We start from the raw sequence: 11,291 nt of genomic DNA on the forward strand, positions 1-11,291 counted from the left end.
TTTTCCAGGGATCATCTGTCCTTCCCTCAGTGCCTTCTTTGTGCTCGCTGGACGGGCTTGAAGTGTGAAGGTTAATGCACTGGGTGTGTATATGGGAAGAAGTACACACCAGTACCTAGAGGCTGTCAATCATCCGATTGTTATTTTACTAAGGAGGATAGACTCAGCTCAGAGACTGGGGCCTGCGCACAGCAAGCAGGCCAGCACTCTCTCAAGACGGGACGACACAGCACTGTATTTCATGGGCCAGTCAGCCATTTTCTTCTCTTCTCTTATAATGAACCTACAAGATCAGGTCCGTGAACTTAACTGTGCACCAACTTTGATAACGAAACAGATTTGTATAGCCAATTGGTTACCTGGATTTGTTAAATTGATATGATGTGTGTATATTACCTGCAGAATTAGTTGCTTGATTGTTTGGCTTCAGTAGTGCTGAAGAGGATAGAAAATGGCATTAACATTGTTAGGTTTTTCTCTTTTTTTATTTCAGTATCTTTCATCCAAAGAAGTGTGGATAAAAGGGCTTCCCAGCTGGCACTAGTACTAAAGCACCTGCCTGCCAATGCAGGAGATAAAAGAGATGCAGCTTCGATCCCTGCTTCGGGAAGATCCTCTGGAGGTGGGGTTGGCAACCCATTCCAATATTCTTGCCTGGAAAATTCCAAAGAGGAGCCTGGTGCGCTACAGTCTATGGGGTCGCAAAGAGTCAGACATGACTGAAGTGAATTAGCATGTAGCATGTACATTATTGTACACACACACACACACACACACAGGCTTTTGGTAACATGTCTGAAATCAAAGTCCAGCTTTTTTGATACCAAAAGTTATTTCAGCGTTAGTTATATCACTAAGTTTTACCAACTGCTCATGAGGTGTAAAGCTGAACCTGATTACCAGCTCTCAGGGCGAGCTTGAATATGCTGTGTACACATGATATGTGTGTGTTCTTTTCAGAACGAATTTCCTTTCATGTCCAATTTGAACTCATTGAACCCTTGAACTCATATACTTCTAAAGGCCCAGTAGCAAATGATCAATTTGCATATTTATATCGTATTCCAAGGGGATGTCAGGGGACACCAATGAATGGGTGAACGAGAGCTCGCTTACAATAAACGGGTGGCTTCTGGCCTAAATTGTATTTACTAGAAATACTAAGTACGTTGCTGCTACTGCTAAGTCACTTCAGTCATGTCCGACTCTGTGTGCCCACAGAGATGGCAGCCCACCAGGCTTCCCCGTCCCTGGGATTCTCCAGGCAAGAACACTGGAGTGGGTTGCCATTTCCTTCTCCAGTGCATGAAAGGGAAAAGTGAAAGTGAACTCGCTCAGTCGCGTCCGACTCTTAGCGACCCCATGGACTGCATGCAGCCTACCAGGCTCCTCCATCCATGGGATTTTCCAGGCAAGAGTACTGGAGTGGGGTGCCATTGCCTTCTCCGACTAAGTACGTTAGTAAAATAGAATTTTGTAACTAAAGAAGCCATTGAAAGTGAAATTGATAAAATCTGGGTGCTGCTGCTGCTGCTAAGTCGCGTCAGTCATGTCCGACTCTGTGCGACCCCAAAGACAGCAGCCCACCAGGCTCCTCTGTCCCTGGGATTCTCCAGGCAAGAATACTGGAGCGAGTTGCCATTTCCTCCTCCAACTCATGGATGCATGCATGCTAAGTCGCTTCAGTCACGTCCGACTCTGTGTGACCCTACAGATGGCAGCCCACCAGGCTCCCCTGTCCATGGGATTCTCCACACAAGAATACTGGAGTGGGTTGCCATTTCCTTCTCCAAAATCTTGGTGAATTATAATCTACCTTGTACCATATAAAATACAAACAGAGAATACCTGACATGATTCTGTGAACCCAGAAAACAGGCCTTCGTCCCACCTCTCAGCTCTGTTGGCTAGACTCTTTCAGGGACTAGATGGTTCCTCTGAGATCCCAGCCTTCTGACACACATCTGCAGACCGCAAGTTAGAAATGGACGAGGTTAAAATATTTGCAAGCAAATAACTGAGTTTAGAGTGGAGTACTACAACAGTGTTTCTGGTTTTGCCTGAGAGTGTAGCTGATGCTGCAAGGGATTGGAGGTAGGAGGAAAAGGGGACGAGAGAGGATGAGATGGCTGGATGGCATCACTGACTCAATGGACGTGAGTTTGAGTGAACTCCGGGACTTGGTGATGGACAGGGAGGCCTGGCGTGCTGCGATTCATGGGGTCGCAAAGAGTCGGACACAACTGAGAGACTGAACTGAACTGAACTGTAGCACTTCTGATAAGAAAAACTTGATATGTATGACAAAAATGGAAATTTGGGAGAAAATTCACTCCATATCACTATATATGTATGTGTGCATATATAAGTGTGTGTGCTGCTGCTGCTGCTGCTAAGTCACTTCAGTCGTGTCCGACTCTGTGCAACCCCATAGACGGCAGCCCACCGGACTGGAGTGGGTTGCCATTTCCTTCTCCAATGCATGAAAGTGAAAAGTGAAAGTGAAGTCGCTCAGTCGTGTCCGACTCCTAGTGACCCCATGGACTGCAGCCTACCAGGCTCCTCCGTCCATGGATTTTCCAGGCAAGGGTACTGGAGTGGGGTGCCATTGTGTGAGTGGATGAATAAAGGGCTGCTTTTAACGCCTCCTTTTAAGACACACACATCTTGGATTTAACCACCATTGGATTGATTGACAAAATAATTTCACGGGGCTCTTACATTTTTCTTTCTTCTTGCTATTGTTCCTAAAAAGACATTCGCCTATGTATGAAGGTAAGGAGTGTTTGATGACAGGCACCAGGTGTTCCTGAGTTTGACTGTGGGTTTGGAGTCTGTCAGTGGTGCTAGAGTTGGTGCAGAGGTCACGGTCACCGAGGGCAGGGCCTTGAAGAGGCATGCTGCCATCCATGGAAAGAGTAACTGACGGGCCGTCTGGGGTCGCAGGGGTCTTCCCTGTCAAAGGCAGCATGGCGTTCCAACGTGGTCACTGAGGAGAGACGGAGCAGAGAAGGGCCAGCTGCTCTCATGGGGGCACGTGGTGTCTAGGCCTTTCGGAAGAGTGATCAGACTTCGTGAAAATCTCCTGCCCCCCAGGAGGCTCTGGTTATGGTCTGAAAGCCTCACCTCCAGGCTGTTGTTCAGTCACTGAGCCACGTGTGTGACTCTGCGACCCTCTGGGCTGCAGCACACAGGCTCCTCTGTCCTCCACTATCCCCTGGAGTTTGCTCAAATTCCTGTCCACTGAATTGGTAATGCCGTCTAACCGTCTCATCCTCTGCCACTCTCTTCTTTTGCCTTCAGTCTTTCCCAGCATCCGGGTTTTTTCCAGTGAGACAGCTCTTCCCATCAGGTGGCCAAAGTATTGGAGCTTCGAGCATCAGTCCATCCAGTGAATATTCAGGGTTGAGCTTCATACTGCTCTTCCAAATGCCAGCTATTAAAGTGCAACAACTGAGTTATTACCTGCCTTGGAATGTACATCATAAAACCTGTCTCAGGAAGAGAATTTTGAGAAGGGATGGACACATGGAAAGATTGGAAGACGGGCTCATGCATGAAAGAACTGGCCAGTTTGTTCTGCAGCTTAAAAACATACACAGGAGCAGACATGAGCTCTAGACTCATATGAGCTGTAAACCCCACGTCCTTTATAGCAAAGAGGCCTCAAGAGCACATTTACCATCTACTTAATAACAATATTAGCATCAGTTTGGCAAAGCTACCTCAGACATAACATTTAAGAATGAGAGTTTCTGGAGCGTAAAATTACAATTGCTTTGCTAGTAAAAGGATAAAATAAATGTCTGTTCAAGCTAATTGCTGTCCAACTTGTGATTTTTTTGTTGTTGTTGTTAGCCTGTAATAAACCCAACTCATTTTATTATAATGGGATATAGTCCCTATATAATATAATAAAACCTGCAAAGAATTAGACAGCTGCATTTTTTTTTTCCTGGCCATGTTCACGTTAACTCAAAACGTCTGTAGTCAGTGACCAAGAGGTAAATACACTGGGAAAACGAGAGCTGTCTAGCTCAATGCTATTTTTACTTGGGGATGTAAGCAATTTCCAGAGTGTGGATTTCCAGGTGACAATGAAACATATAAAGACAATGAGAAAGTGAATAACATGGTCCTTGGGATAGAAAATCACGATTGGAAGGCCAGGGGCCACAGAGCTAACTGCTAAGAGGTGATAGGGTTGTGGCACCGCACAGATAGAATGACTTTTTCCCTCAGTATCTCTAGAGCTCGGCTTGGTCTAAGCAAACTCTCAGGCTCTCATCTTAGTTGCCCAGGAGTTTCCCAGTTTTCAGACTGAAAGTCTTCTGAGTCACAAACCCCAGACTTCTGGGCAAACCAGGTTTTTCTTCACTCGGACCCTGGGGAGAACAGTTAGCTTCCTTGGAAGCGAAGTGCCTTAGAACACATGCTTTCTGCATGAGACTCTCTCTGAAGCTGAGATATGCAGAATGCACTTCTCGGGATCCCAGAATTCCTTTGGTCCCTGAAATCAGTTATTTTGATTAGCAGACTCCAGAAAGAACTTCCTTGCCACCCAAATATCCTTTCCTTGGTCCTAAAGACTATCTTCTCATCTCAGCTCAAGTTAAGGTTTTGAACTGGACATTTGAAGTATCCTCCATAGGAAGACTCTTTAGAGTCCCTTGGGCTGCAAGAAGATCAGACCAGTCCATCCTAAAGGAAATCAATCCTGAATACTCATTGGAAGGATTGATGCTAAAGCTCCAATACTTTGACCACCTGATGTGAAGAGCCAACTCATTAGAAAAGTCCCTAATGCTGGAGAAGATTGAGGCCAAGAGAAGAAGGGGGTGGCAGAGGATGAGATGGTTGGATGGCATCATCGACTCAATGGACATGCGTTTGAGCAAACTCTGTGAGATCATAAAGGACAGGGGAGCCTGGTGTGCTGCAGTCCCTGGGGTTGCAGAGTCGGACATGAATGAGCGACTGAACAACCATAAGGCATTGTCTTGGTTAAGCTTAAGTAGGGCAATGGTATATGTGATCCACCCTCCTAGCTGACAAAGGGCACTTTTGTATTCCATTGAGTGAATGGATATTCTCACACCTCCCAGAGCCTCTCTCTACTTTGAAGCAGTGGTCCCCCCAGGAAGGGGAGGAGCCTGGCAAAGATCATCTCCAGGATGATAATTTTCACTTCAGGCGCAGCCCACAGTTTCTATTATGTAAGCATATTACGTTTGCTTGGAATAGACGCTACCATCAAGAACCCGGACAACCTCAACCCTGCACCTCTCGCCCGGGAGGAGAGGCTCAGTGTTGGGGGGGAGGGGGTCAGCAGAGGCAAAGCACAACGTGCCGTTTCTAAGTCAGCTCAGTGTTGAGGTGTCCGTGCAATCTGGGGTTACAGCATGATCTGTACCAATTATGCCATTAACATGCTTCATTTACTAGATACACACGTCAGAACCAAAGTTTTTCTCAAGGGCAAAACCCAAGTCAGGCCGCCAAAGCCACAAATCACGTAAGCCTGCCCGGAACACCCATAGAAATCAGTGCAGCGGGTGTGTGTGCCTGTTGGGGTATGTCTGCACATCAAAGGCTAGAAGAGTGGCCTGGACTGAAGTTAGGAGGGTATCAAGACAGGAAAGGGGACCCCAGATAGTTGTCATCTAGGAAGTGAAATTGGACAGACATGGTCAGCAACCAGAAATGTAGTCTTGAAAGATATAGATATTGTCCTCATACCATACACACAGCTCTGAGCTGTGTGTCTTCTTAAATAGCTCTTACTCTTGTCCTTTTATCAGCAAGTCAGTGCCTTCTGTTTCCCTGACTCTCTTACTGATAAGTCATCAAGCTCTTCATTTGTGTTAAGTTTCCAGCGGCTAAGGACAGTATAAATTTACATTCATCGTATATGTCAAAACCTGTGAGCAAAGGAAAGCGTTTAGGAAAGTGGAGTTTCACACGTTAATTAGATGAGACCAGAGATCCCGGCATTAAAAATCAGCTTCCTATGCACCAGACAATCTACTGTCGGCTCCGAGCGTGAAGGGGCTGCACCCGAGGAAGCCCTGGGGGAGGGCTGCAGAGAGCCCCTCTTGAGTGGGATGCTCTTTATCTTCTAGGTGGAGGAGATGAGGGTAAGGTGATGGCTGCACCTTTAAATGATATCCACAGCATCTCAAGGACGAATCTGATTTCGTGAACGGCAGGTGGGATTGAGAGAAGAACATGTAGAAGATAGCCATCTCCTTTATCCATCAAATCTTTAGTCTTTCCTTTTTGAATGATATTCTGAATTTGATAAAATTACCCAGATAGAGATATATATTCTGTTCAAAAATTTAAAAAGTCTTATATCAATATATTGGCACTGGTATTACTAAAATGTAGTTAAAAAAAAAAAATTCTATACAGTTGCCCATCTCCAAGTCACTGATACAATTCAGGTTGGTCTGGTAAAATTTTTGCACTTTGGGATCTGTGTGTGTGTGTTCCTAATGGGGGCCACTCCTACCTATTTTGAAAATCATCCCTTATGAGTCCTATACCTGTATGTGTCTGAGGGGCTTCCCTGGGGGCTCAGACAGTAAAGAATCTGCCTACAATGCAGGAGACCTGGGTTTGATCCCCGGGTTGGGAAGATCCTCTGGAGAAGGGAATGACAACCCACTCCAGTATTCTGGCCTGAAGAATCCCCATGGACAGAGGAGCTTGGTGGGCTACAGTTGATGGGGTTGCAAAGAGTCAGACATGACTGAGCGACTAAAAAAAAAAAAAAATCAGTAAATGACACCCAAAATATTAGGATAATGAAAATCAGATGCCTCTTTGTAATAAAGCAATGCCTTGTTAAAAGGATTAAGAGTATTGTGCCACAAAATTTTGTCCTTTTTAATAATAACGGATACTTATTGGATGCTTGCATTGTGCAAAGTGCTACACATAGATTGTCTTATTTTATTCCTACAGCAACCATATGAGAACTGTACCAACATTATTTATTTACAAATGATAGAACAGGCTTAGAGCAGAACTTTCTTCAGTTTAGCATAACATTAGTTTTAGTAAGTATAAATATTCAGTGATTAAAGTTATACTTGTGCTTCTGTGGATGTATGAGTTAAAAAAAATGATTCCATTTTAAATCTGCATATGAAACAGTGATATGAAAACTGAATTTGCCCCAGAAAATTAGGATGCTCTTCATTAAAATTAAAAAATTTTAAATGTAGTTATCAAATAAGGATACAATTTTTAGCACCCCTTTATGAATGAGACAAAGCACATTTCTTTTAAATAAAGCAGCATATTCTTAAATTACTCTCACAGTTGACCTGAGAAGAGAGGTCAGCTTTTGACTGTTGAAGAGTGGAGATTCATTTAACGAGCATCGTGTCCAATTGCAGAATTGTGCCAACAGAAAAAGTAGGAACTTTGTAAGATTAGGCGCTGGGGTTGATCAGTTTATATTGGGTCTAAATTATATGCAACTGAAATTTTTTTTAAAATATTATTTACTTGCAACTAAATTTTGAATCCCCTTAGTCCTGCTGCTTTGCATAAAACAGATTAACTTTCCAGCTTGAAGCCTGTCCCTAACCCTTAGCTGCGAACCGGAGGAGGAGAGTTACTCTGCCCTCTAGAGGTGCCTCGGAGAAAGGCCTCTATAGAGCCCAGACACCCCACACAAGACTCTGCCCAAGCCTAGCCCAGCCCAGAGGGGCTGGAGGGGGCAGCAGACGCCCTGCCTCCGGTGTAGGCCCACCACCTTACCTTACAGGGATCCTCTCTGTCCCAGCCCTGGGTTACTGTATTATAGAAAGGGCGAGTTGGCAGCCTGCTGGCAGTGTTGAGCCGCAGGTTACGTTCCTTCTTCAGCCTTCGTCTTCCAAAGTGGCTCCAAGGGGCTGGATCTCCACCTTGGACGGCAGGGTCCATACGGGGGCCTCCCCCAACCCCGTCTGCTGCTGAATACTGGGTGCTGCCTGATCCACCCCTCAAGATAACAGCATGCGTTTCCTAATAAAGAGCTCGACTTACTGAGAACCAGCTAGCTTTTAACATAAAGAAGTTGCTGGGAAGAGAGAGAGAGAGGGTAGGAGAAACCCATGGTTGCAGCAACAACAGCCCAAAGCTAGCTCTCTGATAGTAAAACCCGAGGCGTGCGCTGCGGATACGACGGTGCGCGGGGCCGGCACTCACTGCTCAGAGGACCTGCGCAGCAGCTCGCCAAGCAGTTACACGCGGCAGCTTCTTTAGGCACGGACTGTGCTCCTGAAAGGGGGTTTTCACTATCTATCTATCTATCTATTTATATTTTCCATAAAAGCAATTCTGAAATGATAACCTGTTTAGCGTCACACAATTAGGAAACCCCAGAGAAAATTTCGATCTTTGATCTTCCCAACTCCATTCTTTGTGTTCTGTCCAGTAACTATAACCTCTGCCTTGTAAGAATGTATAACTTATACATTTTGTTATATTTGGGGAGAACAGAGTAGTATAAAAGAGAGGAGAGCTAATTATAATGTTTATGAAAAGTGAAGTAAATGTGTTAGTCACTCAGTTTTGTCCAAGTCTTTGCGACCCCATGGACTGTAGCCCTCCAGGCTCCTCTGTCCATGGGATTTCCCAGGCAAGAATGCAGGAGGGGGTTGCCATGCCCTTCTCAGGGGATCTTCCCAACCTAGGAATCAAATCCGGGTCTCCTGCATTGCAGGCAGATTCTTTACTGCCTGAGCCACCAGGGAAGCCCTATACCATTTATAGCAGCATCTAAATAAAGCTGTAAAAAAAATGATGTACCAAAGGAGGTGAGAGCTCTCCGTTTGCTGGGGAATCGGAGGTTTCAAGGAAAAAAGAGAATTAGAGCTAACGTCAAAGGTCTTTACAGAAGCTAGGTAGGAAAGAGGAAACAGGAGTACTTCAGGAAGAAGTTAGTGAAACTACTTGAATAACTCATGACTTATCATTTTTCATGTAATATTGAAGATACATTTAATCAGGTTGCCGTTCTGCCTCTATTGTCGTTCAGCTGCTCTGTCGTGCCTGACTCCCTGCGACCATATGGACAGCAGCTTGCCAGTCTTCCCTGTCCTTCCCCATCTCCCTGAATTTGCTCAGACTCGTATCCTTTGAGTCAGGGATGCCATCCAACCATTCCATCCTCTGTCACCCCCTTCTCCTCTTGCCCTCAATCTTAGGCTGTACAGCAATTTCAGATTTTATTAGAAGAAAGGGGTCAAATGAACCAAAGAAGTGTCAAGAAGGACTTTTGAACTTCAGTAATATTGAAAGAGAGCAGCCCAGACAAGGCACTGCAATTAAGAACTCTGACTGGTTTAAATAGTCATGGGGACTCTGTGAAATGGAAGAAATTAAGTGTCAAAAGCAAGAGTAACTGAAGCACAAAAATATTATTAAGTGGGCGTCAGTCAAATTTGGCTCTTTCCCCAGTTTTGCTTAAGAATCTGTTTTCTTAAATGTATAATTTAACATTTATCCTCACAATAGTGTTTCGCCTCCCTGGAATGATGAAGCAATCATAAAGGAGGGAAGAACACTTTGCAAGGTGCTGGTGGCCTCGTGTGTCACGTTGACACACTTGCGAATGGGGGCCAGACCCTAGACGAGCCGCACACACTCATAGAAAGTGTGCATTGGGCTCATTCGGTTTATGTCATGGCCAAGCCACACACATGCATGTTTTAAAGGGAACTGTGGAAATAGTTCAAAGCTATCCTCCTCCAAATGGAAAAAAATTTTTTAAAAAGCTCACTTGTAACCTCTTGCCAAATTTTAGTTACCCTTCATGCATGCATGTAAAACCGATATTGTCAGTTGCTGGAAGGCAAAGTGTACATGATAGGCTTAGAAAAGAAGAAAGTGTAATAGTGGTGCATAGCATTACAGCAATGAGATGTGTCAAACCATTTCATCCTTAGAAATGCGAGGGAAACAGGCCACAATCTGTGTAAGCAGACGAGCAAAAACTCTTTACCTCTTGATTAGTGAATTTCTGCTTGTCCCAGAGGAAAAAGACAACTGTCTTCCAAGCACGTGATCTAAAAGGAAATGCCAAGACTGGGTTGATCCTTTAGCGATGTCATGACAACGACACCATCACTTTGACCTTGGGATTTACATGTCTAGTTATCTGAAAGCTTATGTTATTAAATTCCTTGTCTCCTTGTCTTCAGAACTGACTTTTCCTTACCGGTTTTGGAGCCGTGATTCTTTTGGATAATGTTGCGGATCCTGCCCCCTCTCTGTTGTCCATAGCGGTATTGCCTAGGAGAAAAACCAAGTTTTGGGCTTGGTGCATGCTTAAGAATTCACTTTCAACATCTTGATGTGAGCCAGAGGTCTGCTAAGAACAACAAAGATGAATGCAGAAGGAAATTTAGGCTGACAAATACCAGTCCCACCTGCGTCGGTTAATAAGCAAGGCTCTAGCCCAGCCAGTAATCCTCCGGTAACTGTCATTTCCATGTAGCCAATCAGGTGCCTGGGAATTATCCCCATAAAAAGAATACAGCGTGTCATTTATCAGGCAGCCAATTAAAGGGCCTCTGCAGTCGTCGGGTTGCTGGAAGCCAGCTCCCCACAAAGGAGGAAGGATGGGGCCAAGTCAGCCTGGGCCTCGAGGGAATATGAGAGAGCGACCTGTGGCTGATTCATAGGGGGCCAGACTGACAAAGTGTGAGAGGGAGTTGGGGATGTGTCAATCATTTCTCCTTGACAAGAATTTATTTGGGGCATCAGCCTTCAAAAAGGCAACAGATAACCTCAGTAACAACAATAACCTTTGGTAAGTTGATCCTGCCAAAATGGGGCTTTAATTTTTGAAGTTTATGAGATAGTTTTCACAGAGTATTTCCTTTGATCTCAAAGACATGTTTTTAGCATTAGAAGCCTTGAAAATATGACATTAAAATAAAGAAGTAAATGAAAATGAAGTACAGCAATTCCATTTTTTTTTTTTTTTTTACTGAGTATCTCTGACCCTCTCCCTAACTGCTGAAGTAATCAGCAGAATGAACAAGAACTGACAAGGACCTTCATCATCCCACTTTTGGCAAACAGAAATAATTCTGTGTCCTCAAAACCCTTCTAAGACACAGATGTTCACCCTCATAATCACCTTTTTAAATCCGAAATTAAACACTTTCTAGCCCCACTCTAGCCAATTTGCTAATGTACCCTATTGATTCAGTATCTAGACATGTTGGGGGAGGGGGTGCAAAAAAGCAAACAAATATGTAAATATATTTTATGGATACCAGGATAGG

The 11,291-nt window shown here is 44.5% G+C and overlaps 1 long non-coding RNA gene across 1 annotated transcript; it reads right to left on the reverse strand.

Annotated features, from left to right (window-relative positions):
- Positions 1-464: 464 nt before the first annotated feature.
- Positions 465-10,480, reverse strand: LOC133232956 (uncharacterized). Its single transcript, XR_009731537.1, has 3 exons — positions 10,217-10,480; positions 1,849-1,964; positions 465-691 (listed from the first exon to the last, which is right to left on the reverse strand). It is a non-coding gene; the product is annotated as an uncharacterized LOC133232956 (long non-coding RNA).
- Between the last annotated feature and the right edge of the window lie 811 nt (positions 10,481-11,291).

This window comes from Bos javanicus, chromosome 19 (genome assembly GCF_032452875.1).
Source record: "Bos javanicus breed banteng chromosome 19, ARS-OSU_banteng_1.0, whole genome shotgun sequence".
NCBI classification, from domain to species: domain Eukaryota; kingdom Metazoa; phylum Chordata; class Mammalia; order Artiodactyla; family Bovidae; genus Bos; species Bos javanicus.